General features: G+C 42.1%; 1 long non-coding RNA gene across 2 annotated transcripts in view; it reads left to right on the top strand.

Annotated features, from left to right (window-relative positions):
• LOC126281999 (uncharacterized) overlaps positions 1–26,727 on the top strand; it is a 150,539-nt gene that overhangs the window by 53,701 nt on the left and 70,111 nt on the right. For both annotated transcript variants that reach the window (XR_007551316.1, XR_007551317.1), the window contains exon 2: positions 25,864–25,999. This is a non-coding gene — a long non-coding RNA (uncharacterized LOC126281999). The remainder of the gene's footprint in view (positions 1–25,863; positions 26,000–26,727) is intronic.

Below are 26,727 nucleotides of genomic sequence, written 5' to 3'. Positions count from 1 at the left end.
TCAAGTAATGCATGTAGAATTCTTAACTCTTTAAACAGGTGCAGGAGATATATATATCCCATGCAAGTTTACAATTGATGTATACATCAGGTGCAGGTGATATATATATCCCATGCAAGTTTAAAATTGATTTATACATAATTTTATTAACGTAACTGCAAATAATATAATGAAATAAAATTCAGAAATGATTACATAAATTTCTTTTCCATACCCACTCCCTTTAAAAGACCCGAGATGCCGCATACTCATGGGAGACAGCTTTATCATCACCTGACAGAATACTAAAGGAGCCTCATTGAGCGTCTCCATTTGGACAGCTGGTTGAATTGAGCTTTATTCAGATTTGGGGGGCATTTGGACGTGACAGTGAGCCAGTATTGGACTGCATGGGGAAGTGAGAGCAGGTATACCTGTCGTCAAAGTACCAGTGGACCACCTCTGACAGCAGATATACCTGTCGTCAAAGTACCAGTCGACCACGTCTGACCACCAACAGAGAGCACAAAGGGCATCGTAGTCCCTTCACATTTCCACTTGTCATTCAAGGAAAAGTAATGGGCTACCTGCAACATTACGTTGTCATCTCGCTTCACTGGTCAGAGAGTAGCAGCAGTTTGACTAGGGAATTACAGTCCCATGCATGTACTGATTTTAACACAACACACGTGGCTACATTTGGATTGGTGCTCTGACAGGGAAACATAGGCTGCTGTTAACTGACATCACATGGTATTTAGAAATGAACAGTTATTCTGCACAACTCTTGATATTCATCGTCTATCAGTATAGCGACTAACTGGGGAGATATCCAATCCATTCATTGTTTTGGAGTGGCAACACGGTGTTACTCCTGGCATCATGGGGTGGAGAGCCATCACTATGACTTCGGGTCATGGCTGGTGACTCAGGGAACTCTCAAGGCAAAACGATACATCACGGTCATCCTCCGTCCTTATGTACAACTGCTCACGTCACAGAAAAATGGTCATCTGCACATGACATGTGTAGCTCTCAACTGTCTACGTGGTGTTGAGGTACTCTCACGGCCAGCAAAATCCCTAGATCTGTCCCCCCCCCCCCCCCCCCCCCACACACACACACACTCACAGGACACGTATGTGACTAGCTATGATATCAGCTCGGTGTCAGTGTCGGTAGTCAGAATATCAAGGAGCTGTTAAAACGGTTACGGTTGCCTCAGAAGAGGATACAATGGCTTTAGGAAACCCTTCCCAACACAACAAACGCCTTCAAATTCAAATTCAAATGGCTCTCAGCTCTATGGGACTTAACATCTATGGTCATCAGTCCCCTAGAACTTAGAACTATTTAAACCTAACTAACCTAAGGACAACACACAACACCCAGCCATCACGAGGCAGAGAAAATCCCTAACCCCGCCTGGAATCGAACCCAGGAACCCGGGCGCGGGATGCGAGAACGCTACCGCACGACCACGAGATGCGGGCCCCAACGCCTTCATCCAGACCAGAGGTGGCGTAACGTAATACTGATAATTGGATCAATACAATCAAATTCTTTGCACATTGACTAATTTTGTAATTACTGAAATAACATCACATACCCTCTCAGATGGTGAAGATTCATTTAATTTCCTCCTCCCCTTTCGCGCCATTCACTTTGTGAGGCAATGGAGCTGAACACTGTCGATACTTCAACCGCCCACAATAAAAACTACTAACTAGCTGAAAACTGAGAAGAAATATTACGCCTAAAACCGATACCTAAATGACCCTCAAGCGCCCCATCTACTCCTATGCAATGATCTCATAGAATTCTGATACATACACGTAACATTTACTACTCTTTCCAAATCTTATAACTTCGTGCACTTCGCCTAACATTCCGTAACCCATTCCTTGCTCCTACCCGCTTAAAAAATACCACAGCGTTCCAAAACGGGAACACATAAGTGGATCACAGTTTTTCCCTAAACTCGAACCCAACACACTAATTGTATCCCACTCGCTAGAATCTCATTCTAGAGCTGCGCCTTTCTCAACACAGACCACATGCTCTTCATCTTCATACACCAGGTACCTTTCCCGGTGTAGCCTTAACCTCCTCTGCCTCCCAGATCCCAAATTCACCTCAGACATCTACGCTACTAACCAATGCTTACCCAAAAGCTTCCACTTCAAACTAAGGCTCCAACCTGTCTTTTTCTCAACATTCATTCCACTAAAACGACCAGGGATTTAACTACACCACTAAAATAGGTCGATATGATTTCACAATGCTTTCACAGAAAAGTAAAAATGTAATGAAAATTGGATGAAAATCTCTGTGAAACAATCTGGCACGTTAGCTTAAAATACTGTGTATGTCTCATTATTGGCTTTGTGTTTCTCTGCCGTTAATGTGCATTCATTGTCTTATACGGATCACTTGTAACCTCACACAAGAATACAAATGGTTCAAATGGCTCTGAGCACTATGGGACTTAACATCTATGGTAATCAGTCCCCTAGAACTTAGAACTACTTAAACCTAACTAACCTAAGGACATCACACAATACCCAGCCATCACGAGGCAGAGAAAATCCCTGACCCCTCCGGGAATCGAACCCGAGAACTCGGGCGTGGGAAGCGAGAACGCTACCGCACGACCATGAGATGCGGGCACACAAGAATACATATACACTGTCCAGGCACATTATGAAACACCATGCTAAACCATCCCAACAGGACAGGTAGTTGGAATTGTGGAAAGGGGCCACAATGAGCGGCTCTCAGTTACATTCGAACACATATAACTTTATTTATTTGAGGAAACATTGCACTACAGATTCTTCAACTAGGTTATCGGCTGAATACGCCACACTGAAGGTGGCAGGGGTAAAATACAGGGAGCGAAAAGCTATTTGCAATTTGTACAGAAACCAGAAGGCAGATATAAGAGTCGAGGGGCATGAAAGGGAATCAGTAATTGGGAAGGGAGTGAGACAGGGTTGTAGTCTATCCCCGATGTTATTCAATCTGTACATTGAGCAAGCAGTATAGGAAACAAAAGAAAAATTCGGAGTAGGAATTAAAATCCAATGAGAAGAAATAAAATCTATAAGGTTCGACGAAGAGCAGCTGAACGGAATGGACAGTGTCTTGAAAGAAGGATATAAGATGAACATCAACAAAAGAAGAACGAGGGTAATGGAATGTAGTCGAATTAAATCGGATGATGCTGCGGGAATTAGATTAAGAAATGAGCTACTTAAACTAGTAAAGGAGTTTTGCTATTTGGGGAGCAAAATAACTGATGATGGTCGAAGTAGAGAGGGTATAAAATGTAGACCGGCAATGGCAAGGAAAGCGTTTCTGAAGAAGAGAAATTTGTTAACATCGAGTTGTAAGTAGGCTGTTTTGGTTTTCTTATATTGGTAACGCCACGTAGCGCTCTGAAAATCACTGGCTGTGCTGTGTGCAGCCAGTGTCTGGTTGGCATTGTTGTAATACTCGCCATTGTAGTGTTGGGTAGCTGGATGTTAACAGCGCGTAGCGTTGCGCAGTTGGAGGTGAGTCGCCAGCAGTGGTGGACGTGGGGAGGGAGATGGCGGAGTTTTGAAATTTGTAAGGATGGATGTCATGAACTGCTATATATACGGGGTGTTTCAAAAATGACCGGTACATTTGAAACGGCAATACAAAGTAAACGAGCACCGATAGAAATACACCGTTTGTTGCAACATGCTTGGGACAACAGTACATGTTCTGGCAGACAAACTTTCGAAATTACAGTAGTTACAATTGTCAACAACAGATGGCGCTGCGGTCTGGGAAACTCTATAGTACGATATCTTCCACATATCCACCATGTGTAGCAATAATTTGGCGTAGTCTCTGAATGAAATTACCCGAAGCCTTTGACAACGTGTCTGGCGGAATGGCTTCACATGCAGATGAGATATACTGCTTCAGCTGTTCAATTGTTCCTGGATTCTGGCGGTACACCTGGTCTTTCAAGTGTCCCCACAGAAAGAAGTCACAGGGGTTCATGTCTGGCGAACAGGGAGGCCAATCCACGCCGCCTCCTGTATGTTTCGGATATCCCAAAGCAATCGCACGATCATCGAAATATTCATTCAGGAAATTAAAGACGTCGGGCGTGCGATGTGGCCGGGCACCATCTTGCATAAACCACAAGGTGTTCGCAGTGTCGTCTAAGGCAGTTTGTACCGCCATAAATTCACGAAGAATGTCCAGATAGCGTGATGCAGTAATCGTTTCGGATCTGAAAAATGGGCCAATGATTCCTTTGGAAGAAATGGCGGCGCAGACCAGTACTTTTTGAGGATGCAGGGACGATAGGACTGCAACATGAGGCTTTTCGGTTCCCCATATGCGCCAGTTCTGTTTATTGACGAAGCCGTGCAGGTAAAAATAAGCTTCGTCAGTAAACCAAATGCTGCCCACATGCATATCGCCGTCATCAATCCTGTGCACTATATCGTTAGCGAATGTCTCTCGTGCAGCAATGGTAGGGGCGCTGAGGGGTTGCCGCGTGTGAATTTTGTATGGATAGAGGTGTAAACTCTGGCGCATGAGACGATATGTGGACGTTGGTGTCATTTGGACCGCAGCTGCAACACGACGAACGGAAACCCGAGGCCGCTGTTGGATCACCTGCTGTACTAGCTGCGCATTGCCCTCTGTGGTTGACATATGCAGTCGCCCTACCTTTCCAGCACGTTCATCCGTCACGTTCCCAGTCCGTTGAAATTTCTCAAACAGATCCTTTATTGTATGGCTTTTCGGTCCTTTGGTAACATTAAACCTCCGTTGAAAACTTCGTCTTGTTGCAACAACACTATGTTCTAGGCGTTGGAATTCCAACACCAGAAAAATCTTCTGTTCTAAGGAATAAACCGTGTTGTCCACAGCACACTAGCACGTTGGGAACAGCACACGCTTACAGCAGAAAGACGATGTACAGAATGGCGCACCCGCAGACTGCGTTGTCTTCTGTATCTTTCACATCACTTGCAGCGCCATCTGTTGTTGAAAATTGTAACTACTGTAATTTCGAAAGTTTGTCCGCCTGAAAATGTACTGTTGTCCCAAGCATATTGCATAAAACGGTGTATTTCTATCGCTGCTCGTTTAGTTTTTATTGCCGTTTCAAATATACCAGTCATTTTTGAAACACCCTGTATTATGACTATTAAGGTAAACACTTTGTTCGTTCTCTATTAAAATCTTTCATTTGATAACTATCCCTATCAGTAGTTAGTGCCTTCTGTAGTTCGAATCTTTTATTTAGCTGGCAGTAGTGGCGCTCGCTGTATTGCAGTAGTTCGAGTAACCAAGATTTTTGTGACGTAAGCGATTTGTGAAACGTATAGGTTATCGTTAGTCACGGCCATTTTTTTGTAGGGATTTTTGAAAGTCAGATTGCGTTGCACTAAAATTATTGTGTGTCAGTTTAAGCGCAGTCATGTATAATTTTTCTAAGGGGACGTTTCAGAGTATAGATTTAAGTGGCAGGAAGTCGTTTCTGAAAGTATTTGTATGGAGTATACCCATTTATGGAAGTGAAACATGGACTATAAGTAGTTTAGACAAAAAGAGAATAGAAGGTTTCGAAATGTGGTGGGACAGAAGAATGCTGAAGATTAGATGGGTAGATCACATAACTAATGAGAAGGTATTGAATAGAATGAGGAGAAGAGAAGTTTGTGGCACAACTGGACTGGAAGAAGAGATCGCTTGGTAGGACATATTCTGAGGCATCAAGGGATCACCAATTTGGTATTGGAGGGCAGCGTGGAGGGTAAAAGTCTTAAAGGGAGACCAAACAGATTCAGAAGGATGTAGGTTGGTGTAGGTACTGGGAGATGAACAAGCTTGCACAGGGTAAAGTAGTATGGAGGGCTGAATCAAACCAGTGTCTGGACTGTAGACCACAACAACATAACGCCACACTATCTTATGCATTAAGGGCACAACCACATTAATAAAAAAAAAACGACTAAAAGCCACTAACTCAAAATTGAGAAGCCAAAGAGAATATTTAGAAGGCAGAAGGAGAAGATCTCACGTTAAATATGTTCTATAATTTGGCTGAAGGTCCTAAAAATCTAACACTTGAAAAGTAACAACCTTAACTTAAAGACTGCTGAAAACCCATGATTTAAGACTGAAGGTAAAATTGAATAAAAAGCACAGGGCAGAAGGGGTTATCTTAAATTAGGCTTAAGGCCCCAAGCAATCTAATACTTGGCAAGCAAGGAACATTAACTTTAAAGTGGTTGAAAGTCAATGGCTTAAAACACCACTAAACACAATTCAACTTTAATTCAAAACCATCGTCTATCAGCCATACAAATACACACAACAGAAAATAAGAAAAGGCAGTGCCGCTAACGGCGCTCAGAAGTTTCGGGGGGGGGGGGGGGGGGGGAGGGGGGCGGTCAGCACTTGAAATACTAACGATCACTTAAGTGAGACAGGCAGTCGGCCCAACCATTCTCGATCCGACGACAATTCAACCAACACACAGTCAACGGACTCACTGACAAAGTAACTTGCGCTCCACTCGACCAGCACAAAACTGGGAGTTCACTGCGAACGTAAAAGGCATCGACGCCCACAACCAATCATACATTGAGCTGTCGAACTGCTCACTATACTCGACAGCGACAACACGGCGAGGAAAGGACACTGCCTAAATTTACGTCAACGGCCCGGGCAGGTAATCGGAACGTTAACGGTCACAAGGCAGAAAATTCCGCTGGTGCACTTCAATTGCACATAACTAAATACAGTTATACTCCAATGGACGGTGCCTAAACCTTCGCCAATTCGAACACACACGTTGTTGTTCGCGTAAATGTCTCAACAGCCAACAACGAGAACGAAACGGCACAATGTGAGCAGTCTTGACTTGCTGGTAAATTAAGTCTGAACTCAACTTTCGTGTCCAGGGTAGGTGAGCCATGGACCTCGTAGCAACGGGAACAGCCCCACACACTCCGACACTGTGTAGAGACCGAGAGCGGGCCAAGCCAAACTACGCCCCATGGAGATTTCCTCGCTGCTCCCAGCCAACCGACTGACTCCCACGCATCAGCACGGAGGCAGCACTAAAGTAACTGAGCAGTCGACATTACAAGCTACACACAGTTTCATGAATACTTGCACCAAGGACTAGACAATACTAACAGCCGCGATCGATGGGCAAGATACACGTCGTCCAACAAGACGACCGACCGATGACCAACCATTGTGGTCCGCTCTCAAGTGATAAGTATCGGCAACCGTCAGGTGAGTCATGCCTGTCCATAACTCACTGGAGTCGTGTCCCAACTGAACTTCTGCCACGTCCTAATTCAAACACTGCAAGGTCCGAACCGCACTGCTAGCCTCTCCCAACTCACTGGCTGATCCGAACTAACCCGAACGCACGACAACCGGGAAGTAATAGCAGCCAGTAAAGATAATACCTCAGCCGCGGCTGCCGCTCACGAGCAGGCAAGGCGGCAACTCAGTGACACCAGTAACTGAAATTAAGATAGCTAGGTGGTAGTACAGTAAAAACAGGATGACAAATGAGATATGGTATGAACATTTGCCGCGTTCGGCTCACATTATGGTGATAATCTGTCAAAAGCCTGAATAACCATCTTTTGCAGCACTGGCAGCTGCGAGACGAGCAGAAAGAGAGTGAGTGAGGCCATAGGAGGTGCCGATAGGTATGTGGAATTATGAAAACTCCAGTGTCATGCCCAGATGTACTAGTCTGTTGTCCCGCGCAGTCTCGGTTGGGTTAATTCGGAGGAGTCTGATCGCCTGGGGAGTACGGTGAACTCACGATGGTGCACTTCGGAACACACACGAACTCTGGAAGCCATATGACACGCAACATTGTTTTGCTGGTAGATGCCGTTGTGCCACTGAAAAACAAAGGACATGTATGGGTAGAAAAGGCCGGAGGGATAGATGCGTACTTGAGTTGATCCATCGTGCCTTCCAGAATAGTTGCATCTCCCATGAAAGGCACGAGAAGATTCCCCACACCATAACGATCCCACCTGCAGCCTGGAATCTTCCAACGATTTCTGCAGTATGTTTGCTTTCAGACTTTTCACGCCATACAAGTTAACGGTCACTTATGCAATGGATTATAAAACATGATTCATCTGTAGACGACACCTGTCAGCGCTCAGTAGACGTCCAGTTGCAGTACTGGTGTGCTAACTGCAGCCTCGTCTCCGATGAACAGCAGTCAGCATGGGTGGTTAGGGCAGTCGCCTGCTCCAGAGGACCATACGCATCAAGTTTCGCTAAACAGTCATTGAAAAGAGATTGTTGGTAGCCCCTTATTTCATCTGGGTGATCAGTTGTTCATCTAATAGTTCGTATACATGTCCACAGCCGTCGTTCACCGCTGTCATCTAAGGGCCGTGGTGACACACAGTTACCTCGGCGCCGGTTTTGGGCAGCGTCATTTTTCCATGCACGGTGTACGTTAAGTACCTCATAGCGCGTACAGTTTCCAAACGTAGCCACTTCGGAAATGCTGCCATCCTTCGCACGAAAGCCACTGATCATTCCTTTTGTATGTCCACCCTTTAAGCAGGAGGATTCTGGGACGACGGCCGGCTTGCTGTAGTGACAAAAAATAATAAATAACAAATAGTAAATAATAAAAAATAAAAACATCTACAGCCGTCCTTACGATTCAATTTTATTTTGTCGCTACCAGTTTCAACGCTTCATTGCCTCATCTTCAGGCTGTTTTGATGCATGGGGGTCATACCAACCAGTACTGCATCAAAATAGCGTGACTATGACGCAATGAAACTCTTAAACTGGTAGCAACAAAAAAATAAAATAAAAGCGTAAGGATGGCTGTAGAAGTTTTTATTTTCTATCACTGATCATTCCCTCTTGAACGTCAGAGAAATCTCTCCGTTTCCGCATTGCGAGAACGAGTCCACTGTTTTCCAAGTCCCTTCTGCGCTTTTTATACACCCTTCACTTTTAGTGCTACCACCTGCCGCCTGTAAGTGGTTCATTCACTTTCATGCCGAATGTGAATGGCTATTACATTAATGTGGGTCGACCGAGTAATTCTGGCCGTAAGCAGTAACATTTAGAACGTACGGTTACGTTTTTAGAGTGATCTGGACTTCCGAGCATCTCTTAATACTTACCCCCGCAAAAAGTCGCAAATTGGGAGTTTTCACTGCTGGTATAACCATTTAGATTTATGAGTTGTTGTTACAATGAGAAACCATGTTATTGACTGCAGTACTGACAACTTAAACCGTGTGTGAACCTGAACAGAATCTACTGTTACAGGCAATCGTATGTAGTTTCGAAGCGTTAGATGGATATGGGTATTCGGATTTTCCAACAGAGAACACATACACGTTACTCTTCACTGCACTGCGTTATCGTCTTGATCACTTAGCACTTAGTCATTTATAACAAACAAAAAGTGACTATTCACAGCCAGAATGAGAGCAGCAGCTCAGTTACTCTTAGTATATCCCTATGAAATAAATATTAAAAATAACACAAGGGGTTCGGCAACCCTGATGAGGCTATGTATGCATATTACTTACGTAATTAACTGAATAACTATAATGCAAACTCTTAGTTTATCACTGCAAAGTTACTTAAAAGTGACGACTTCACTCGTTAGTTTTCTAGGTGTGATTAAAAGACATTACCTGAAACAATTATCGAAAATATTTTACCTTAAACTTGAAAATGACAGGAGAGGAAGTTAATCACAGCGAACTAAAACATGGACGTATCAAGAAGACATATTCATTTGTGGCAGTTTATACCAGTAGTTTCGTTGTTAAATTAACGCACTGGTATTGTAGTTTCAGGTAACTACGTTTCCCGATATCGTAGCTCAGCAACAAATCAATTCTTTGTAAAATGACAATGGAATTAGGATAATGCATGTCTATAAGAATGAGGGATTGCTGAAAAGTACTTTACGTGAAAATTTTGAAGGCTTTTAAAATAAAATAAAGGTTGTTAACATTATAAATCATCATTCTCCTAGTCTAAGTACTTATTTCTTCACAAAGTCACAATGGCGACGAACACGTTCCCCCAACGAGAAAGCAGTTAGTTGATAGCGTCACTGTAAATGTGTGACTTTGCTGATGGAGCCACAATCTCATTTTCTATACTTTTGTGTCTACGAATTCTATATTTCTGAAATGGAATGTTCCGTGAGCACTACTCCGAGATTAATGTATAATAATCCGTGTAGTGCAGTCATGGTCTCATCGAAGGAGCCACGTGAGTACAAACGACATTTCTGCCCATCGAAGGAGCCACGTGAGTATTTTCTATACTTTTATGTCTACGAATTCTCTGATTGAACTGCTTCATACCTATCAAATTTGGGTCCTCTAATGCATTCTATTGGGTTTGGAAACACAAAAATCGGATCGGACCTAGTTGGTACTGTGTGGAGGATGATCGATGACCGTGAACCCAAGGCGTCGGATTGTCGCCGACGTCGCAACGCTTGTGTGATATCCGATACTGTAGTGCTAAAGGAAAGGGAGCCCCATGTGTGGACAAATTCTTCGGACTCGTGCTTTCAGTTATCTCAAGGTTCCTCACCGACAGGCACAGTTACACTCCACCTTACCATGTTAAACGCTACAATTTGGGGCCCTCTAGCCGCAGAGGGTAGCAAATTGCCTCAGCGATGTATGTAAGGTGACCTAGGAATATAGATGACATTTAATACCTCAACCGATATGGAAAATGGAATAAAAAATTTTTGGCATTAGTTTTCCTGCTGAAATACAGATCTGCTGAAACTCCTATAAAATGTATCGTTCCAGACTTTCAGAAAAAAGAAAAGTGTACTGATACCTGTTATTCCCTATGCACTGCCAACTATGAGAGTACATAAAAGTGCTTGCCTTTTAGCAACTGAGCAGTCGTAAATTGTGATGACGATCACGTTACACAATTTCTTCATGGCTCAGTTAATTAATTACGGCCAATCGTGCAGCCATTCCGAGCCATTGTTATGGAAATACCAGTGAGAAATTACTTCACAACAATTTGTGTCCGGGAATTCTAGCATGAGGGGCAAATTACTTTTAGAGACGACTTATAATTGTACACCTCTTCATAGACAATGTAATTAAAATTTCGTCCCACAGTAATGAACATTTAACAGTACGCTAGAGAGCGTCACATGAACTACGTCACTGCCAAAAAGCCAGTCCCTCTCTCTCCCTCTCTCTGTCCAAACTGCCTTCACCCCTGAGAGCGCGGAGCTCTTCCAAAAAACGCTCCTAATTAAATTCGTTGTATTTCCACGGTTTTTGTAGATGATAACTGTGAAAGTGAATTTGATGTAGTAAAGATCTCTTGGGAATCTATCAATAATTTTGAGTTAAGAACATATTTTGTATTGTATTCTAATACATAATCGACACATATAAATGAAATATTGAGAAATTTAAGTATAATACGCTATCATAATTTCACCAGCTTCTTTCACAATTTGGTGTCGATCAAAACTGTATCGATAAATAATAAGATGTAAGACTATCAGAAAAATATAAAAATTTTATGGTGTGATATATGATGATGTCATTAAGTTACAGTCGCGTGCCTGACATGTAGAGATCTTCTTTAATGCAGCCTATAGGCTGATATTGGCATGTCTTCGGTCTACTGCAGAGATATATCAAGTGTTGAAATCAAAAGGTACAAGATGTCGTAACAAGCAAACCAGTTGTAAGATTTATATACCACTTTGGGTGACTTACTCATACATCTAGGCAATGGAAGCATGTGTCATTATCTCCTCCAAAAAATTCGAAGGCAGGGTAATCCTCAGCGTCAGAGGTCCGATCTTTCCGAATTCCTCGAGCACTAACAAAACATTAATAGCGACGCTTACCTGAGATGCTGCGTAGGCTACGCAAGTCCATCAACAGCAAACGGCCTTGGATGTTCTCGGAGGGGGTTATTCTGTTCAATGATAACGTGCGTCCACACATCTCCAAGGTCACAAAGAATATAATGGTCAAGTTTAAGTGGGACAGCTTGAGCATCCTCCCTACAGCCCTTACATATCCTTCCACATGCTTGGTAGGCTAGAAACACATCTCAAAGGCAAGCGTTTCAACTTGGACGACGAACCGAAGAACACAGTGGGGGATTTACTCACGTCACAACCATTGGAATTCTCTCAACAAGGAATCCTTCGGCCAGTGAAACAGTGGGATAGTATTACACAGGCTTATGGTGATTACGTGTGAATGAAAACTTCACTTGTACCATTTATTTTCTAACACCCTTCATATATTATCTGCAATAGAGCAGTAAAGAGAGACATTCGATGCAGTTTATGAGTACTCTGACCATAGCACATCTCAGCAATCATCTACAAAGCTTGGCAGTCCACCTCATAAAGCAAGGAATGAACATAACGTCTCCCAGCAGAGTGCAATTACTCACTGATCGGTGTGAAATATTGTAACATTCTGTTTTGGTTGCACTGAACAGCTCATAATGACAACTGGAAACATACACTAATGAGCCCAAACACTCTGTCGATCCTTTTAACAGCATGTGGGTGCACCTTCGCAACGCTATAAATCAGCGACTGCATGTGACACAGAGTCTAGAAGTCCTTGATAGATTCCGAGAGATACAAGGCACCAGGTGTTTGGGAACAGGCTAGACATATTCCCTAAATTACTGTGGTCTGAGGTAGCGGAGCTGGAGCCAGATAGTGTCTCGGATGTGATCCGTCGGATTCAGATCAGGCAAATTTCGTGGCCAAGACTTCAACGTGGGTTCACTATCGTGCTCCCCAAATCACTGTGGCACGATTCTAGACTTGGGACATGCTCTGCAAGCTTGCTAGAAGATGCCGTCGCCGGCGGGGAATACTTGAAGAATGATGGGCTGCAGGTGGTCTACGATAATGTTCACGTACTCCACACCTGTCATGGTGCCATCGTTTACTACTACAAATTACATGGAAACCTAGGTGGATGTCCCTCACAGGAAAATACTCTCTCCAAGGTTATGCATCTGTAGTATGCTATAAGTTTCGAACCACCACTCGGCCTGGGTAACGTTGTATAGGAACAGAGATCGTCTTACATCCTGCTTTACAGAGCGTACAACACTACGACTTCCGTGTTCTGTGATGCGTAGGCGTCCAACACCTTGTCACCCGCTCGCCGTTTAGCCGTTGTACAACCACCTTCCGTGGCTGCTCAGAAGAGCTGCACGTGAAAAGCCGACACTTTTGGCGTCTCCGTGTCAACGCTCGATTCCTCATTCGTTTCTTTTCCACGTGTACACGTTCCTTATTGGAACACGTTTCCGTAGTGCCACCCGACGACATTCAGTAAATGCCCCGCGTCACGGTGTTGTTTATGGTCGTAGTTCTAAGAGCATACTTTCCTAGAAGAGTTAGTCTACATCTGTATCTACATCTAGATCTACATCTACATTACTACCCTGTAGTTCACACTGAAGTGCCGGCAGAGTGTTTATCGAACGACTTTCATACAATTTCTCTACCGCTCCAATCTCTAACAGCGCACTTGAAAAAGGACTACTATCTGATCAAAAGTGTCTGTACTCGTGTTAGTGGACATTAATACTGTGTATGTCAACCCTTCACGTTTATGAAAATTCGAACTCTGCTGGCGACACTTTCAATGAGGTGACAGGATGGCTGTGGAACAATGGAAGCCTATTCTTCCTCAAGGCCCAAAACTAGAGACGGTATAGATGTAGGACGTTAGAGTCACAAACGAAGTCAACATTCTGACTCATAACAGATTTATTCTATTGGGTTCAGGTAGGGACCCTGGGCAGACCATTCCATTACAGAAATGTTGTTGTGCAAAAGCCAATTGCTTTATGACAGGGAGCATTGTCATGTTGATAAAGTTCTCGTCTCCAAACTGTTTCTCTACTGTACGCAGTAGACAGCGCTGTAAAATGTGTTCATTTACTTTCGCTTTTAGTGTTTGGCTATGCACAATAAGGGACCACACCCTAACCACGAGAATTACCTCCATACTACAATGACACTGTCCAATAGCAAACATTAACTCCAGCGTCGCATCGCATTGACGAAAGAAATATGTAGCTTACGAGCAGCTGCTCGATCACTGTATCCTATTCTTTTAACTCCTTACGCAGATTCACTGTGCTATCAGTACTGCTGGTAGCACTATGGAACCGACGAGTGATTCCTTCCATTCACTTCATGGGAGTATTTTACAGTCTCTGTTCGTAATGCTAGACGGTCCCTATCGTCTTGGTTTAGTTGCGGCTGTTCCTTCGATTTTCCACTTGACAGTCACGTCATCAACTGTTCGATATGGACACGTCTAGGAGGGTTGAAATGTCTGTCATGGATTTGTTCCTCAGGTGACTTTCAATGACTACTCCACAATCGAAGTCTGAGCTCTCCTGAAACAGCCATTCTGGTATTACTGTTTCTCTATTTACAACACAGCACTCGCCGGCTCCTCTTACAGTGGTGGGTCTGTCCGTTGTGTCTTCTAGTGGTCAATTCCACATCACGTAGGTAGGTCCAATACTTTTGACCAGTTAGTGTGTGTTATCTTTCACATATCTCGAAAAATATTCATGAAGCTAGCATTAGATAGATTCGAGCTCACACAGAGGTTTTTCAACTATCGTTCTTCTCCGACACCGTTCTCTACTGAAACACGAACAGTGGGGGGTAAAGTGAAAGTGTGACACAGTACGTTCCTCCATACACCGTAAGGTAGCATGTGGAATCTAGATGCAGTCATAGAAACGCTTCGAGACGTCCAGCTGATTTCGTAACTAAATTTTTTATTGCAGCAATTTAAAGAACCAGCATCAACTTGACATTTTTATTCGATAGTTGAATCATTGTATGATTCCTTTGAACAATATCAACTGTCCAAACATTATTCCATGAATACATTGACCTTCTTGTGTCTCGGTGATATACATTTATCAACAGTGATGACAGATATTTTTGAAATAATATACAATTTAGTTACCTTTCTTCCAATCTGTCTCGTTTTCATTTGACAGCCACTCATAAACACAAGACGTTCAAGAAAAGTAACTATTTCTGCCCATCCATCTTCCGGAGAATGTTAGATTTAAAAGACGTGTCACATGACGATATGAATGTGCAGGGTGCCCGTCATGTTAGAAGAACGTATCCATCCTTGTACCCAGGGGAACATCTTTGCATAATACTGGAACCTCGCTTTAAGAAAAGTGAAGGTCACGGGTCCCTGTTACCGACGCTGTAACACAAGTTTAGTCAACTGATTGGCTGTCACAGCGCATCACATATTTACAGCGAAATGTTCTTGAAAATATTTCTCTACAAAGTCAAGAGGGTTTTCATTGAACCACCGATGTGACTTACGAATGTAATTGACAGTGTCACGAGTGAAAGTTGCTTCATGAGCAAACACATTTAATACGATCCCTCTTCTAATTGCAATTAGCCAACTGCTAACTTTCAGTCGTCTGCTTTCGTCACTTTCTCGAAGGCGTTGAATACACAGTAAATGATAAGATTATAGGCAGTGAATAAGGCTGTGAATACGTAAGGTCCCACATATCCTTGTATGTGCGATATCGATTCGTCTAGATATTCAGAGTCTGCTTGTTAAAGAGCTGTGTTCTGACATCTAAACAACTTCTTCTACTTCATTCACACTCTGCTCATTTGCACTTTCAGATCAAATATGGGTGCCATGCACTGCACCAATTTCACGCACTTTAGTGAAATCACAAGTAAACACTCTTAGATCCTGTGTTCTGTGGTTAAGATATTGCCCACTTTATTGACTGTAAGAGGCAGCAACGTTACCAATACAAAGTCAGTACACAAATATCATGTAGGCGTAACATTTGTAAATATATGCATAACAGATTTAGTGAAATAATCCAGTAAATATCAGTTTCAGTCACAGTTGAAAAATTCTACTGAAGCACAATTTACAAACTTCAATTTCAACACAAAAAGACACTCAAAAAGTAAATCAAAGCACTTGAGTAGCAAAGTGCGAAATGGAAACTAATCTATGTAATCTGCTATATTATCGAAACCAATAAAAACCGACGCTCGGAGGTGTCGATTAAACCATGGGGATGTGTGAATGAATATTAATTTTTTGCGCTTGACTTTCAATAAAAGAAAACAGTGATCTTTTTACTTCTGTTGCTGCCGAGCAGCGTCCCCTGTTAACATAGGCCTGACTGACATCAGTTGAGACAGATAGATAACGAAAGCAAAGATTTAATTTGGCCAGAATACATTCAACAATTCTCTAAATACTCTGCGCAATCGAATAAATGGTCACTGTTTCGAAACCCTTGAAGTGTGTCCCATTCAAACGCAAAAGTCTGCAATTTGGCTCACAGATTCGTATAACGCTCCTCTGTAATGCTGCAAAACCGTGGTACACTGCGGTGTCACACACTGGCTCGACGACGCCTCACACAAATGGATGTCGACACTTCCGAGAAAAAGGCTGGACCACAGAAGTTTGTGTGACGTGTAAGGCGGATGAATGATTTCACATTGACACCAAATTTGACCACAAATCTGCCCAACGGCACCGTTGACGTATGACGCGATGGGAAGGTCGTCACAGCTCCGCCTACGCACATTTCACACCTTCTTCTGCCGACTCTGGAATCGAAGTCAGAACTGCAACGTCCAGCGTTGAAATCAAGCGGTTTTCTTATAGCTGGACGGGGAAAATATTTCAGCCACACAGCCGTGCAGAAGCGAAACGAAGAGGCCTCAGCCGGTTGCATAAAGGGCGTAAATGATACCTCCCCTTCCATGTCACGCTGATTTCCTTACATTTAACAGTCGAAAACGACAGTTCGAAGTGCGGCTTGCAACATGTAGATTTACATCAAAACCTGTGGCACTACCCACACCCTCGGTCGCTTCAGCTCTTCTGTATGGACATTTTGAGGCTACATCCTTGTTGAACTTGAATGCATTCCTTTGGAGCGCAGCGCGAGCGCAATTTTTTCTGTCATTTACAGCTTGGAAACATTCGGAACCATTCAAAAAAACTATTCGAATAAATTTAAAAATGCTCTGAAGCAGAAAAGGGTACCCATGCTTTTTCAGTACTCCAGTTTCACGCCCTTCTTTTGCGGTCGCACTGAGCTACAAAAGGGGTTGCTGCCCCATGATGTCCGTCGATAAGGGCTACATCACCCGAGGCGTGTTAACTGTGTCAAATATTGTCAAGAACATAGTCCCTTTGCTAATCTCACTGGGAACTGTGGTTTTCGAACTCGACATATGTGGTAATAAGGGCCCCAAGGAAAGGGGTGGTTACATTGAAACCCTCTATACCACCCCATGAAACTTTCTTATGTCAATTCTGAGCGGCAGTGTGTATCAAATGCTTTCCTGGGCCACTCAAAAGAAAACCGCCTGAGGCTGAGGTTACAGAACGCTGCACTTTTGCATCATTTTACAAGAACGTTGTAGGCACTTTTGAGTCAAATTTCGAACCTCCACGTTAGTATGGGAGAAATTCCAAATGTGAAACTAGGCACAAAACCACGTTTAGACAATCACTCAATCAAGAAAACCACAGTGGCCTGTGTCATTTCCATGCAAAACTCCATACTTGTCTGCTAGCGCCATCAGAAAGTGGCTTGTTGCAGCTGCACTACCAACTGCTCTACTTGCGTGAATGTTACAGCTGCCGTAATAACATGACTGTTGGAGTGTTCACTTGCGCGTTACTTGTAAATTGTGTTCAGAAGAGTATTAAACCCACGAATATGGTGAGAGTATTAGGGGTAAATTTGCGAGGTGCTGAATATGGAAATGAAATCGGCGTCGAGGATAGAGAGTCCACGGATATATTATATAACATAATGATTAAGAAATACATAATGTTACGCCCGATAGATATAATGATTTTGAAGGAAGGGAAGAACCTGAATCTAAAGGTGGCTGTTCAAGCAGTAGACGATGGTAGTCTCCAGATCAAAAGGATTAGTTTTGTCAAAGTGGGTACGAACTATCTCCATCCAAACAGTCGAGGCCCACTGTATTGGGAGGTAGTGACGGCAGCGTACTAGAGAACATTTATGAACACTATTGCAATAGTGGTCTCAGTTCCTTTAGCAAACTATTGATGGCGCTATAACTGCATTACAAGTAAACAAAATTTCAGATTAATTCTAGGTCATGTCTTTAGCAAAGATGAGCGGAACATTATTTTAAAGGAAACGGGCTGTCACAATCACAAACTATAAAAGAGTATATAATACCGCAAGTTGACAGAAGAAAGTCATATTGATCCATTGTTCACTATTGGCATCGGCAAATAAGGGCACTGGAATCGTCTAAAATGGTTGCCTCGGACAATTTCAAAGCTTCGATTTCTTATGTCAACAATTTTGAGGCTGAATATGGCATTTCATCCAGGCATATAACTACATTTGTCGCACGTAAGAACATAAAAGACGAAAATAGTATACGTCAGAAGGCAGAAACAGTTTGTGGAGGAGGTGAACGTGTTTATGACAGAGTAAGGAGTGGAGAAAGGGAAAGTTTGGAACACTGACCAGATTCAAGTCCTATATGAAATATCTTCTTCAGCAATGCAGGAGAGAAAATACTGCTAATGTGTTGCGGTCTGCACATAGCTCTACACGTAGCTTAAGAATTGTGTAGCTATCAATGGCAGGAAGACTAGGAAACAAGTTGTACATCTGCTTTAAAGAGGCACAAGACACTTTCGGCCCAAATATTTTGAAGAAACGTGAAACAATTCTCCAAAAAACATTCAAATGGGAGCAAATAAAAGTGGGATAGTGACTAAAGCATGCATGAAACGTTTGCTAACTTCAGTTCTCGGAGAACATGAGCCTATTGGTGTGTGACTCCTAGTCAGACCATACAGATTATACCCTTCTAGATGCTAGTTTTCCAACAAAGATGTTATGTTGAAGATGCTGCCACCGAAAACAACAAAGTAATGACAACCCGTGGACAACCCGTGGATGTTTACTTTTTTGGGCACTGTAAGCTCTGTATCAGAAGGATGGTTGATTTTCTAATACTACAACGTGACAACTGCAAGTGAAGATACATGGCCGTTATTTAATTAATTTGATTTAACATTAATTTTGTGCACCAAAGTATACTCCTATGTTGCAATATGCTTGGCGAAACGTGGGTTGTGACTTTGACATACCAGTATCATCATTCGAAATTTTAATTTCTGTGGATTTTGATACTGCACTGCTTGAATGCGAAAGTGGTGCTGAATCCGAAAACGGTGCTTTAGTGAAGTGTGCTTTGTTTCCACTACTTCACCAAAATCTCACATCTGCACTATGATCGCTAATACAAGCACTAACACGTGTGCAGAATATGTAAGTTTTGAAGTATTATTGAATTCACTAAATTACATATAATATCCCTCCTATGGTCTAATATCTTGTTACTTTATTTCTCCCTATCACAATGCCACTTGCGGTAGAATACAATGTTTTATGTGGAAATGATACAGATCACTGTTTCTTTAACGATCGAATGTTATTCTAACCAGAGTTTCGTGCGGTTCCGAGCGTTCGAGGTGAATGTTGACTCTTGTTAGGTACCGAGAAACAAATTCCTTCTGTTTTAAGCTCTCGTTTTACATATTATGACAGGTGGTAGTATGAACCAAAACAAGAAAAAAAATCCAGTAAACATGGAATCTAAAATGTATACCTTATGAGCTGTTAGCAGTTGTTTAGCTTCGCTTCTGCAGAACACTTCCTTTCTACCGAACAAATGCACGTGGTTCATAATTTAAGTATTTCAGAGTGCATGATAACCTTAAAAATTTTTTCTTTGGTTTGGACTACTTCCTCCCAAAATATGGAAAGCGATGAGCTTATAGTAGAAGAGGTTTGTTTCACAGCATCTAAGATGAAGAAATGCTCACAGCTCTTAAGGTACACATTTTAGACCTCATGCCCACTGGACTTCTGCTTCGAAAGATCGTTCCTGTCATATCCTTGAATACCGACCACTCCTCGTGGGACTTACTGTATCTTGAATTACACTTCTTTAAAATGCCGGCCAAATATGTGAAAGTCTCGATGAAGCGGAACTAAATCTTGGCAGTGTCCACGTCTCGATAGAGAGGTTCAGATGGTTCTGACCACTATGGGACTTAACATCTCAGGTCATCAGTCCCCTGCAACTTAGAACTACTTAAACCTAAATAACCTAAGGAAAGCACACACATCCATGCCCGAGGCAGGATTCGAACATGCGACCGTAGCTGTCGTGCGGTTCCCGACTGAAGCGCCTAGAACCGGTCGGTCACACCGGGAGGCCCATAGAGAAGGAGACAGATAAATGTCAGAAGAGTAAAATGTGTTTATTGCTTTGTCATTATAGGTCGCAGATGACAACATAATTTAATAATACCGTATGGAAGGAAATTTCTACGCTGGAGCCGCAGAAATGAATCTGAGATAATACAACACTTGAAATATTGGATGCCTTATTCGAATTATTAAATATAACCAGATCTTAAATATCTATTGTTCGTAATGAAACACTCATAGTACTCAAAGATGCTTAATAGTCACTTATGCTTAACAGCGTGTTGGTGAACCTTTGGAACGACATAGAGCAGTGATTTTGCGTGACATGCGTTCGATTACCCTTGGTATACATGCGGCACCAGATGTGTGCGCACAGATCACGTAACTCCAGTAAATTAACTGTGACGACTTTGGAGTCCGCTAACATAGCAGATGTGCCCCATCGCGCTTACATCATGTGAATCTGGGAGCCAAAGGTCAACATGAGTTCTCTCACATGTTACTCAATTCGCAGCAACCCTATTCTGGATCAGTGACACGGACAACTATCCTGCTCGAAGATGCCGTGGCCACGGGAAAAAACACGCTCCCTGAAGACATGCAACTGGTCCGTCACCGCTTTCATGACCACAGCTCTCAGGATGTCATAGAATATTGCCACCACCGTCCTAAGTTCGTGTTGCGTTGTATAGCAGCCGTTCGCCTCTAAGAAGGCGACTGAGGATACAACTATGAATCTAGTCCAGTGTAAACATCATTCATCCGACCAGTCGAAGCGTTTTCATTGATGCACTGTCCAATATCGGGGATCCCGAGGGAACTGAATTCTTAATTTACTGTGTCGTTAGATGAACATAAAACACTGTTTCCTAACGGAAGTTAAAAAAGGCCTTACATACCATCGGTTTTTAGCGTTCCATGCGTCAGCCAGTATAAACGGAACTCTCATTGGATTTGTCTGTTAATAAATTATTTTTTACTCATCGGGATGTCCGATGAAAAACCTATCGAAAGAAGATAATCAATTTCGTCAATTTTTTAATACACAAAGCGAAATCTCGATATCCCAGCCTAATAACTCAATGTTAGTTTATATTCGTAAGGGTAAGGCTGCATTACTTAATTTTGTCAATGATTTAAGCTCCCGAAAACAACGCTGTCAGTTGATTCTTTGGTGTAGCACGATATTAACGGCACCCTCTATTTCTTCTCTGGTTTATTGTGTCCTCACTAAGATAAACGTCCGAAATACTAAACCGAACAGACTCTTAAAACTTGAAGTTACGATATCTCTCATTTTCTGACCTGATTTTGATTAAATAAAGCCTTTACTTGCACCAAGCTTCACTGAAGCTATGTGGAAACCCCATCAAAATTAGTCTAGCATTTATGGAGATTTTTGGTCAGACCGACAAACAGACTGACAGACACTACAGTTTAAATCAGGATATCGTCCTTTGGTGATCCGATGTTGGTGAAATAAAACCTATACGTTACCTCAATCTACGCTCGCGTTACCTTCAAAGAACCTATGCAAATTCGTCTAGCACTTTCGAAGATTAGCGTTTTCAAACAATCATACAAAATGGTTTTATAGCTATATTATTAGTATAGATTGTATGCCGAATGATGTGCCCCGAAACACTCTTGTCGTCAAATGTGTCACAGACGGCCGAGTATCCGGCTGGGCAGGAAGGGAAGCCCCCAACCTCCACATTGTGTGAGGACGCATTTCCCTCCAAAAGTTGATACACTGTCGCTTAGCGTTACTTGTGTTTCACTATCATTCAGCCACGTTCCATAAATCCTCCCGACAGTAGTACACGAACAGTCGATCAGATTGGCAGTTTCCGAGGTGCGCATTGCCAGTGGACGGCCTTGGCAATCTGCCCTACTGTCTAAGTCATTTAAATCATTGGGTGCCTCCTTTTGCGGAATCGTAATTTCATTAAAATGATTACCCAATAGTCTCTTTACCGCTTACATACATTTGTTTCGACGTCAGTGCCCTCAATAGAAGGAAAGGCTACGTGTAGCGCACAAATGAGAAGGAAGAGTCGCTGTTGTTTGGTCAGACGATTGCTGAATGGTCACTGGATGATGTTCGGAAGTGTGTGAAATCTTATGGGACTTAACTGCTATGGTCATCAGTCGCTATGCTTACACACTACTGAACCTAAATTATCCTAAGGACAAACGCACACACCCATGCCCGAGGGAGGACTCGAACCACCGCCGGGCCAGCCGCACAGTCCATGACTGCAGCGCCCTAGACCACTCGGCTAGTCACGCACGGCAACAGTCACTGGAACACTTCCATCCATTTGTATATGAAGGGCTTATTTCAACAGTGGTACAAGTCCATTTTCATTCATTTTGAGATACACAGTCCTAAAGTTAAATGAGGGCCTGAAAAATCTGCAGATGAGATACCAGAAATATTCAAGCATATGGCTTCTTGCTAGAGATGAACCCTTCTTTCTGTTTGTTTAGCTAATTAATTTAAGAAGTATTCAAGACGGAAAAGTGGAGGTAATGGGCTTGTACCACTATTGAAATAAGCCCATCATATGGAAGGACGAGTACGACAGATCTATTTAAAGTGCAACAGCCACAATGAAAGTGATCAAAGGATGTTTTTTTAGTGTTAGAATTCCGAGAACATGCCTTCCTGAAAGAGAAAAGCAGCATACTGCTTCTTTCTACATAAACTTCGTGGCTGATTATGTAGGTGAAAGAGAGAGAACTGAGCTCAGACGGTTAAATGTAGTCGTTCTCCGCTCTCACACATCTCGATTAGCACAGGACACGGGAAAGTTTCAGTGTTTCGCAAAGCACTAGTCACTAAAAGCCGTAAAGATGCATATGCATTATAGATGTAGATTCTACGGCAAGCTCCTGTATTGGAACCACCCACCCCCTAACACTCCCTTTCAAATTTTGAGAAATGGACGTAATGTAGGAAAAAACGCTAGAGATATTCAGCGTACGTAGAGCGAGATGCCACTTCGGTGAAGCACTTGAATTCTGCTCAAGTTATCGAGAGATATTCTTGATTTATTTTTTCCTCGTTACCTTCAGTGATTTCAGACAAACAGTAGAGAGGTTATTTTGATAATTATGCATTCAAAGTGCAACTCAACCTTAATTTACTCCCGTGCTTTTTTGCGTCCATTCATGAATCAATAATGTTTGGTGCCCTGCATCCAGTATGAGACGTCGAATTTCGTGGTAAATAAGAAAACCTGGCAGCTGACTCTTGATGTTTAATTGAAGAAACAATAGGACACTGAAATAAGGCTTACTCACCTCTTTGATATTCATCTGAAGAAAGCCAACCAAACTGAGACTGAAATATGTCGAAACTTAAACCATTCTGAGGTATCAAACACTGTACATCTAAACTGCATTGAACCGGCGCAAACTTCCTCTTTCCCAGATATGGTGCACAGACGGTTCTGCTTTTTAACTGCATTTCATATCGGTACTAATGTATCTACAATGACCTACGACGGATAAGAATGTTAATGACAGTAAAATGTTTGGCGGTCAAAATAAATACAGTATAAGATACGACGTGAACGGGAAACACTGCGTTGGCCATTAGTCAGCTAATTAAGGAGATATATTTACTACCGTATTCCTTCCAGACAGCTATGGAAAAGGGAACAGTACACTGTCTGAAACGACGCGCTACCAGGAGAACTTCGGTATGTAGCGTATTTAATAAAGCTCGTACTTTAGAGAAGTTACGGACAGAGATATGATTATGACTCAATAACTTACTTGCACTTTAAAGCGAATCATTCACTTCTCAAACGACTATGCACTTCTGTCAATATCTGTGAGTGATTGAAACCTTGTTAGGTACCACTTAAAGTAGACGTACAACATCAGTGAGAGAAAATAACACATCTACATGACTACTCTGCATTTCACTCGTAACTGCCTGGCAGAGGGTTCACTAAACCATTTCCATTACATTTGTTTACCATTCAACTCCCGAAAACCTCTCGGAAAAAGCGAACACTTAAATGTTTCCGTCGCGATTTGACTTTTCTTGCGTTATTACAACGATCATTTATGTCTATGTAGGTGGTAGTGAACAAAATATTTTCGCTTTCGGTGGAGAAGAATGGTGATGGAAATTTTGGGAAAAGATTTTGCCGCAATGAAAGACGCCTTTGTTCTGATTATTGTCCTCACAACTAGCGCATCACATCCGTGACACTTCTCCCCTGTTTAGCGATAGTGAAACATGAACTGCACTTGTTTGAACTTTTTCGATGTTCTCCGTCTACTTTGTATGGTAAGGATCCGTGCCGCGCGGAGTGGTCGCGCGGTTTGAGGCGCCTTGCCAAGAATTACGCGATTCCTCCCGCCGTAGGTTCTAGTCCTCCCTCGGGCATGGGTGTGTATGTGGTTCGTAGCATAAGTTAGTTTAAGTTATGTGTAAGTCTAAGGACCGATGACCTCAGCAGTTTGGTGGCTTAGAAATTCCTACACCTTTGGACGTTTTGAACGTAAGGAACCGTATCGCACAGCAATGCTCAGGCAGAGGACGTAAAAAGTTCATTGTAGACAGTATCTTTGGTAGACTTCTTGTTTCTTGCAAGTGTTATGCCAGTAAAACGCAGTCTTTGGTTTGCTTTCCGTGCAATATCCTCTGCGTGATACTTCCAATTTAAGCTGTTCAGAACTGTAATTTCTTGGTATTTCGTTGAAACTCACAGTTTTCACATTTGCGTGATTAAGTATTAATTTATTACTCATGTATATGACCTCACGCTTTTCATAATTAAGAGTCAAATGACACTTTTCAGACCCCAGAAATATTCTGCTAGAATAAATTTGTTATTGGTTTGATCTTCCGATGACTTCACTAGACTTTATGAATGAAAACACCTAAGACACTGGTGTAATATTCTACAATACTTATTTTTTATTTCACAAACTGGTTTTCGTCTCTTACGCCGTCATCAAATCCAAAGACAAATACGAGGTGCTCTGAAATTTCCAGTAGTTGTAAATATGTCAGCAGAAACGTCTGTGGAGCAGGAAAGCTGGGATATATAATGATTTAAAAATTCGAAACTATCGTATACACCGTGCGTTTTCAATGATATATTCTATGCTGATGCCGCGCCCCCTAACATCATATGTATTAGTTTTAGCAGAGCAAGCATGAAAGAAGCGTCCGTTTCCATGCTACGGTTTCATAAAGTGGATTGTTGTCTAAGCTTTTCGGATTAGCTGCTTGAATGGTGTACACATTTTAGGACATTAAGAAGCGTTTGGACTATAGTACCGAAAACTAGAAGCGCCAGAAATCTCAAATCTCGTGTTTTCTTAAGCACTAGATACTTTTTGATCCAAAAAGAGAAAATGGTGAGTTAAGTAACAAAAACATGTGAACTGCTCATTAGAATATTAAGTCTTTTATTGTCTGAATCATAATTTTGGCATTTTCTGTATTTTCAGAGTTTAATGGGATATTACATATAAAATAAGAGTCAACAGACGTCACGAAAGTGCGAATGATGAACGCAATCTGACATGGTTGGAATGAGCATTGGGGAAGGTGTTATGCGATTAAAAATCGAGATTTAAATCACAAGTAAGTATAATTATTTTGTTTCTCTTTGATCTGCATTTTTGTGTACGAGATACAGAAGCTTTACAAGTTACCCCACATTATATTAAGTTGTCTGAATCACCAGTTTATGACAGAATTTTCTGACCTGATTTTATCGAAAAGAACAATACACTAAAGAACTGCAAATTCCTTCCCTTGGCATATCTGACGGTGTCTGACCGATGCATATGTGAAGGTAACACATAAAATCTATGATAACAAAACTCTTGACGTAAGTTTGGACCACGGTATCAAAATTACTTAGATACGTTTTTAGTGAAGTTTGTGAACGAGTTAATATTATGTGGCCGAGATTTGTACAAGGATGTGCCACGTTACCTTTTGAAAAAAACACAAAAAGTGCTGATGTAAACTTAATGTTACAACCATAAAAGAATTTGTCATTATATTTAGAACAGTCAAATGAATCTTAATAAATATGGATTTGACCAAAGATAAATTTAAATCAGTGAATCGTTACAACTTTCTCAGGGGATGCGAAGAACAGCGTTCAGAAAACGTCGCATTCTGATATCGAAGTACAATGAAATATGAGCCACAGACATTGGTGTACGAACCAATAATTTTGTCCAGTCGATAGATGGTTGATTATTTTCTGTGTCTTCCACATATATTTCTTCATTATTACGTTCGCAAATCAAACTCTGGTGGTACATATCCGAATGTCGAGAGTTCGAGTCCTCGATTAT

This window comes from Schistocerca gregaria, chromosome 7, assembly GCF_023897955.1.
Source record: "Schistocerca gregaria isolate iqSchGreg1 chromosome 7, iqSchGreg1.2, whole genome shotgun sequence".
NCBI lineage: Eukaryota > Metazoa > Arthropoda > Insecta > Orthoptera > Acrididae > Schistocerca > Schistocerca gregaria.
The sequence above is the reverse complement of the archived record's forward strand: the minus strand, read 5'-3'. Positions and strand labels throughout refer to the sequence as shown.